The sequence below is a fragment of the Leucoraja erinacea genome, chromosome 40 (genome assembly GCF_028641065.1).
Source record: "Leucoraja erinacea ecotype New England chromosome 40, Leri_hhj_1, whole genome shotgun sequence".
Taxonomy (NCBI): domain Eukaryota; kingdom Metazoa; phylum Chordata; class Chondrichthyes; order Rajiformes; family Rajidae; genus Leucoraja; species Leucoraja erinaceus.
The window spans coordinates 867007-875000 of record NC_073416.1 but is presented as its reverse complement, the minus strand read 5'-3'; the positions used below and the strand labels follow the sequence as shown (position 1 = coordinate 875000).

Genomic DNA, 7994 nt, shown 5'->3' with positions numbered 1-7994 from the left:
GGGAGGAGGAGAGGAGGGGAGAGGAGAAAAGAGGAGAGGGGGGGAGAAGGGAAGAGGGGAGGGGGAGAGGAGGGGGGAGGAGGGGAGAGGAGGGGGGAGGGGGAGGGAGAGGAGAGGGAGGAAGGAGAGAGGAGGGGGAGGGGAGGAGGGGGGAGGAGAGGAGGGAGAGAGGGGGGAGGAGAGGAAGGAGAGGAGAAGGAGAGGAGAGAGGGAGAGAGGGGGAGGGGGGGAAAGGAGGAAGAGGGAGGGGGAGGGGAGAGGAGGGGAAGAGGAGAGGAGGGGAGGGGGAGAGAGGGGGAGGGGAGGGGAGGAGAGGAGAGGGGGAGGGAGAGGAGAGAGAGAGGGGGAGAGAGAGAGGGAGGGAGTGGAGGAAGGGAGAGAGGAGAGAGAGAGGGAGGGAGGAGAGGAGGAGAGGGAGGGGGGGGAGAGGAGGGAGGGAGAGAGAGGGGAGGAGGGGGGGGAGAGGAGAGGGGAGGAGGGGGAGGAAAGCATAGGGGAAGGGAGTAAGGACGAGGGGATAATGGAGAGGAGGACAAGAGAGGAGAAGAAGAGGAGGAGAGGGGAGGAGAGGAGAGGAAAGAGGGGGAGAGGAGGGGGGGGGGGAGGAGAGGGGAGGGAGAGGAGAGGAGAGGAGAGAGGAGAGGAGGGAGAGAGGAGGAGAGAGGAGAGAGGAGAGAGAGGAGAGGGGGGGAGAGGGGAGGGAGGAGAGGGGGGAGAGGGAGAGGAGGAGAGGGGAGGGAGGGAGAGGAGAGGAGAGAGAGGAGGGAGGGGGGGGAGGGAAGAGGGGAGAGAGAGGAGGAGAGAGGAGAGGGAGAGAGGAGAGGAGAGGAGGGAGGGAAGGGGAGAAGAGAGAGGGAGGAGAGGAGGGGGAGAAGAGGGGAGAGGAGAGGAGAGGAGGGGGAAGGGAGGGGAGGAAAGAGAGGAGGGGTGGGGAGGGGGGGAGAGAAAAGAGAGGAGAGAGAGAGAGAGGGGGAAGGAGAGAGAGAGAGAGACACAGAGAGACAGGGGGGGAGTGGGGGGGAGAGGGAGAGGGAGGGAGAAGGGGAGAGAGGACAGGAGGAGAGGAGAGGAGAGGGGGAGAGAGAGAGAGAGGAAAGAGAGAGGGGAAGAGAGAGGAGAGAGGGAGAGAGGGAGGGAGAGGAGGAGGAGAGGAGAGGAGAGGAGAGGAGGAGAGAGGAGAAGAAGAGAGGGGAGGGAGGAGGGAGGGGGAGAGGAGAGGGAGGGGAAGGGGAGAGGAGGAGGAGAGGAGAGGGAGGGGAGGAGAGGTGGAGGAGAGGTGAAAGGAGGAATGGAGAGGAAAGGAGAGGGGTGTGGAGGAGAGGGCAAGAGATGGGAAAAGAGGGGAGGAGAGGAGAGGAGAGGAGAGGAGAGGAGAAGGAGGAGAGGAGAGGAGAGGGGAGAGGAGAGGGGAGGGGAGGAGAGGGGAGAGGAGAGGAGGAGTGGGGAGAGGAGAGGGGGTGGATGGTGCGGAGAAGAGGAGGGGAGGAGAGAAAGGGAAATGGAGAGAGGGAGGGGAGTGGGGAGGAGAGGAGAGGGGGGAGAAGAGGAGAGGAGAGAGGAGAGAGGAGGAGAGAGAGGAGGGAGAGGGAGGAGAGGAGAGGGGAGGAGAGGGGAGGAGAGGGGAGAGGGGATGGGAGCAGAGTGGAGGGGAGGAGAGGAGAGGGGAGGAGGGGGGGAGGAGAGGGGAGAAGAGGAGGATGAGAGGAGACGAGAGGAGAGGAGGGGAAGGGGAGGGGAGAGGAGAGGAGGAGAGGGAGGAGAGGAGGGGAGGGGAGGGGAGGGGAGGAAAGGGGAGGAGAGGAGAGGGGAGGAGAGGGGAGGAGAGGGGAGGAGGGGGGAGGGGAGGGGAGGGGAGGAGAGGAGAGAGGAGGGGAGGAGAGGGGGGGGGAGGAGATGGGGAGGCGGGGGAGGAGAGAGTGAGAGAGGGAGGGGGAAGGGAGAAGAGAAGGAAGAGAGGGAAGAGGGGAGAGGGGGAGGAAGAGGGGGAGGGGGAGGGGAGGGGGGGAGGAATAGGGAGGGGGGGGGGGGAAAGGGGGGGGGGGGGAGGAGGGGGGGGGGGAGGAGGATGAGGGGAGGAAGGGGGGAGGGAAAGATAGAAAAAAGGAAAGAGGGAAATGGAGAGAAGGGGAAGAGACAGAGAGACAAAGAGACGTAGAGAGACAGCGAGAGGGGAAGAGAAAGAAACAGAGACAGATACAGAAGGAGAGAGAGAGAGGGAGGAGGAGAGAGGAGGAGGGAGAGGGAGAGGAGGAGAGGGAGGAGGGGGAGAAGAGAGGGGAAGAGGAGAGGAGAAGAGGGGGAAGGAGAGGGAGAATCGAGAGAGAGGAGAGAGGGAGATGGAGAGAGGGGAGGGAGGAGGGGACGAGGGAGAGGAGGAGGGGAAGGGGAGGAGAGGAGGAGAGGGAGGGGAAAGAGGAGGAAGGGGGAGAAGAGGAGGGGGAGAAGAGGAAGGGGGAGAAGAGGAAGAGAGAGGAGAGAGAAGGGGGAGAGGGAGGTAGGGAAGGGAGAGGAAGAAGAGGAAAGAGGATCAGAGGAGAGGAGGAGGAGGGAGGAGGGGGGGGAGGAGGATGGAAGGGGAAGATGGGAGAGAGGGAAGTGAAAGGAGGAGGGAAGAGAGGGGGAGGAGAGGAGAAGTGATAGGGGAGAGGAGGGGAGGAAGGGGAGGAGGGAGAGAGGGAGAGAGGGGAGGAGAGGGCGGGGTGAATGGAAGAGATTGGGAAAGAGGGGGCACTACCTTGCATGGCAAGCCCAGTGTGGACCAGCATACCTATGCCGGGCTCCATTCCACTTCCCAAGAGCCATAACAGCCACTGCAGCCGACAATCACACCTTGCAATCGCATCTTTAAATAACTCATTTATGTTAAAGCCGCCGCAGACCTCTTTTTTTTTTGCATTTTACTCAGAAAGCACAAAAAAAATCTGACAATAAAAAGGGGTGCATTCCGATGCATTTAAAACCTGCAAAATAAGAGGCAAAGGAAAGAAAAGAAAAAGGGGGGGGAGGCGAGGGTTCCTTTTGGTCTCAATCTGTCTTTAATAATTCAAATTTTCACCGGGGAATGGGGGGGTGGGTGGGAGAGGGGGGGGTGGGGGTGGGGGTGAGGGGAAGGGTCTCTCCTCCGCCAGCGTTTTATTATTTTTGGACCTGGGGGTCGCAGAGGGTCTGTGGTTTGACATTTAAATAATAATAACATCGACGCAGCGAGTGGGGGCAGGGAGGGGGGGGGGGAAGAAGAGGAGGGAGAGGGGGGGGAAGAGGAGAGGAGGGGGGGGAAGAGAGGGGGGGGGGAAGAAGAGAGAGGGGGGGGGGAGAGAGAGGAGGGGGGAAGAGAGGGGGGGAGGGGAAAGAGAGGAGGGGGGGGGAGAGAGAGGAGGAGGGGGAGAAGAGAGGAGGGGGGGGGAAGAGAGGAGGGGGAGGAGAAGGGGAGAGAGAGAGGATGGGGGGAGAGATATGGGAGGGGAGAGGAGAGGGGGAGGGAGAGAGATGGGGAGGGAGAGAGATGGGGAGGGAGGAGAGATGGGATGGAGAGAGGAGGGGATGAGGGAGGAGAAGAGAGGATGGGGAGAGGGAGAGGATGGGGGGAGAGAGATGGGGGAGAGAGTAGGGAGATGGGGGGGAGAGAGATGGGGGGGAGAGATGGGGGTTGGTGGGGGGGGGGGGAGGAAGAGGGGGCGCCGGCTGAAGAAGCAATAACATTGGGCTGTAATTACATAGAGACCCGGCAGACAACCTGCTCAAAGATGCAGACTATGTCACAGCTGGAAAATTACTCTGCGGCAGCGGCTGGTCCAGGACTGGAGCCGCTGTTAAAATAAAAGCCCCTTCTTCCCTAGGAGATAGAGAGAGAGAGAGAAAAAAAAACCCGCCTGCCGCTGTAGGAAAAGGGATTCACTTACATTTTTGTGTGTGTGTGTGTGTTAACACAAATCCCGAAAGGCGTTGCTGTACTGCAGATGTTGAAAAGATGCAGGAGAAACTGCGGTTGTCGCCATATTGAAGCGCTTCCTTGCCCTACCAGTGCGTGCCGTTACCTTGCATAATTGATGACTCTCAGCACAACGTTAGGGATCAGCTCCAAAGAGTCCTCTTTTTCCTGACGCGCTTGGATCACAAATCCAGCGGAAAAAACCTGGAACCTTGCACACAAAACACGCTCGGCTCCAAAACAAAAGAATGCTCCACTCATTTACAAGCTTTTGCTTTCACCAACAAAAAAAAATGCAAAGACCCTTATTTTGATTTGCAAGCAACAATCTTTAAGAACCTTCAAGACTAGATAGACCCAAGCAGAACTTTTTTTTTTCCCCCCAGCGTTAGTGAAGTTCCTAACATTATATGTGTGCAAAGTGTTTACAATGGGAATGGTACATAAATGTGATTTGATAAGTTATAAATGTTGAAGAAGGAACTGCAGATGCTGGAAAAATCGAAGGTAGACAAAAATGATGGAGAAACTCAGCGGACGAGGCAGCATCTATGGAGCAAAGGATTAGGTGACGTTTCGGGTCTACAGAAAATAAATGTAAATTGACATTACTTCTGCCCACTGAGGAATTACTTTTAAGAATGCGTGTTTCTCTTAATATTTACTTCAATTGCCGCCAGTGTCAACAAAGAGTTGGAACATCATCAATTGGAAACAAAATAACACAATGATTTGTACTCTTGCCCTGACAGAAAGTTAGAATGAAAGTTGTAGAAGCAACGAACTACAGATGCTGGTTTACACAAAAGGACACAGAGTGCTGGAGTAACTCAGCGGGTCAGGCAGCATCTGTGGAGAACATGGATAGGTGACGTTTCACAGAGTGCTGGAGTAAGTCAGCGGGTCAGGCAGCATCTGTGGAGAACATGGATGGGTGACGTTTCACAGAGTGCTGGAGTAACTCAGCGGGTCAGGCAGCATCTGTGGGGAACATGGATAGGTGACGTTTCACAGAGTGCTGGAGTAACTCAGCGGGTCAGGCAGCATCTGTGGGGAACATGGATAGGTGACGTTTCACAGAGTGCTGGAGTAACTCAGTGGGAAACACTTTTTCTCACAGAGAGTTGTGAGTCTGTGGAATTGTCTGCCTCAGAGGGCGGTGGAGGCAGGTTCTCTGGATGCTTTCAAAAGAGAGCTAGATAGGGCTCTTAAAAATAGCGGAGTCAGGGGAGAAGGCAGGAACGGGTTACTGATTGGGGATGATAAGCCATGATCACATTGAATGGCGGTGCTGGCTCAAAGGGCCGAATGGCCTCTACTCCTGCACCTATTGTCTAAGCCGGGTCTTGAGCAGCCAGGTTGTTGCCTCTGTTGGTGTCAATGCAGACATTGACACAGCTCCATTTGGTGGGTGGTAGAGCGGGCACCCAGAGATGACATGGTTGGCTGTGTGTTGTACTGCAACGCATTCACAGGCTGGGCTCTGGCGGAGGGAGTCCCCATCTCCACACGCTGGCATTGAAACGCCCAACTCCAGTGCCAAGTCTGTTGAGCTTCACCCATCCACGCTCCTCTGGGGAGGTCAGATCCTGGACAGCTTTTATCTGGTGAAGAGATGTAGCTGTGTAATGGAGATGAGGTTGCCTCCCACTCCTGTGACCACTTGGCTCCATATGCCCTTCGAATAGTACAGGCGTCAGGGGTTATGGGGAGAAGGCAGGAGAATGGGGTTAGGAGGGAGAGATAGATCAGCCCTGATTGAATGGCGGAGTAGACTTGAAGGGCCGAATGGCCTCATTCTGCTCCCATCACTTATGACCTTATGACCTTATGCTCACCACCTTCTGGGTTCAAAGGTTACTCAAAATGTCACCCATCAGGTTAGAAATCTTTCCCCTCTCCGTTTAAACCTCTTGTTTCCCCGACGCTGGGAATAAGACTTTCCCCCTCGTGATTTTACACACCTCTATAAGATGACCCTTCAGTCACCTCCGAAAGAGGGACCACATCACCCCGATCCTGGCCTCTCTCCACTGGCTCCCTGTTCGGTTCCGTATAAACTTCAAGATCCTCCTCCATGTCTGTACAAAGCCCTCAATGGGCTTTCCCCCACCTACATTCAAAGTCTTCTCACCCACCACTCCACCTCCAGGCCCCTCAGATCGGCCGACTTGGGGCTGCTGAATATCCCGCGGTCTAGGCATAAGCTCAGGGGCGATAGACCGCGCCTTTGCGGTTGCAGCCCCTAGACTGTGGAACAGCAGCATCCCCCTTCCCATCAGAACGAACAGCCCCCTCCATCTACTCCTTTAAGTCAAGACCAAAGACTTATCTATACTCCCAAGCTTTTCCTGACGTCCACTGAGTGAAGGCTACATGTATATATGTATGTAGTTTGTTTGTTTATACTATTCTTATAACAAATATAAAGCACTTTGGCTAACAAGAGTTGTTTTTTAAATGTGCTATAGAAATAAATGTGACTTGACTTGACTTGACTTGACTCCTGAAGCCAAAATTGCGTTGGGGCACCCGGCTAACAAATGCCCGTGAGAGCACCCATTCATATTGCTAGAGTGAGGCTAAACATCACTTGAAGAGTTTATGCTTCAATTTTACTCGAGGAAAAAAATGGTATCTCAATTGAAGTACACAATAGACAATAGACAATAGGTGCAGGAGTAGAGGCCATTCGGCCCTTCCAGCCAGCATCGCCATTCAATGTGATCATGGCTGATCATCCCCAATTAGTACCCTTGTTCCTGCCTTCTTCCCATATCCCCCGACTCCGCTATCTTTCAGAGCCCTATCTAACTCTCTCAGTCAGCCAATTTGTGTCTATCTTCCTTTCAAATCTTTCTTTTCCATGTATCTGTCCAACTGCCTTTGACAAAAAAATGTAAAAACACACGTCAGCAAATTTCTTTTCAAATTAGTTTTCTTGTTGCATTGGGATCTGGGTGTATTTGTACATGTGTTGTAAGTTGGCAAAAATGCTGGAGTAACTCAGCGGGTGAGGCAGCATCTATGGAGTGAAGGAATAGGTGACGTTTCAGGTCGAGACCAGGAAGCATCTATGGAGCGAAGGAATAGGTGACGTTTCAGGTCGAGACCAGGAAGCATCTATGGAGCGAAGGAATAGGTGACGTTTCGGGTCGAGACCCTTCTGGGTCTCGACCCGAAACGTCACCTATTCCTTCGCTCCATAGATGCTGCCTCACCTGCTGAGTTTCTCCAGCATTTTTGTCTACCTTCGATTTTTCCAGCATCTGCAGTTCTTTCTCTAACTTGTGTCATAATGTTGATTTGAATCAATTCACTCATTTGGAAGAAAACTCATATTTGAAGTCTGAAGAAGGGTCTCGACCTGAAACGTCACCTATTTCCTTCGCTCCATAGATGCTGCTTCACCCGCTGAGTTTCTCCAGCATTTTTGTCGACCTCATATTTAACATTGTTATACTTCAACTTTTATCATTGTACAAGGCGCTTGGACTAATGTGTTCAGTTTTTGTCAGAATGAGACAAAGGAACTTAAATACATAGACGTGCCGGTTTGCAGGTTAATAGACTTAGTGTAAGTGTAAATTGTGCCTAGTGTGTGTAGGATAGTGTTAGTGGGCGGGGATCAGGATTCTAAAGTTCGGCATGTCCCCAATAACTCTCCCCAACTTCTACAGATGCGCCGTGGAAAGCATTTTATCGGGATGCATCACAGCACGGATTGGGAACAGCTCCATCCAAGACCGCAAAAAATCGCAGAGAGTTGTGGACGCAGCCCAGACCGTCACACACAAACCTCCCTCCCTCCCTTCCATCGCCTCCATCTACACCTCACGCTGCCTCGGCAAGGCCAGCAGCATCATCAAGGACCAGTCTCACCCCCCTGTCACTCCCTCTTCTCCCCTCTCCCATCGGGCAAGAGGTACAGAAGTGCGAAAACAAACGCACACACACCTCCAGATTCAGGGACAGTTTCCTCCCCAGCTGTTATCAGGCAACTGAACCGTCCTCTCACCAACTAGAGAGCGGTCCTGAACTCCCATCCACCTCATTGGGGACCCTC

The 7994-nt window shown here is 54.2% G+C and overlaps 1 protein-coding gene across 1 annotated transcript in view; it reads right to left on the bottom strand.

The window, feature by feature from the left end:
• The window catches only part of LOC129714660 (sodium channel protein type 8 subunit alpha-like), a 138372-nt gene extending 134229 nt beyond the window's left edge, over positions 1 to 4143 (bottom strand). The window contains exon 1 of the mRNA XM_055664393.1: positions 3900 to 4143. The gene's annotated coding sequence lies outside the window, so the exon portion shown is untranslated. The remainder of the gene's footprint in view (positions 1 to 3899) is intronic.
• Between the last annotated feature and the right edge of the window lie 3851 nt (positions 4144 to 7994).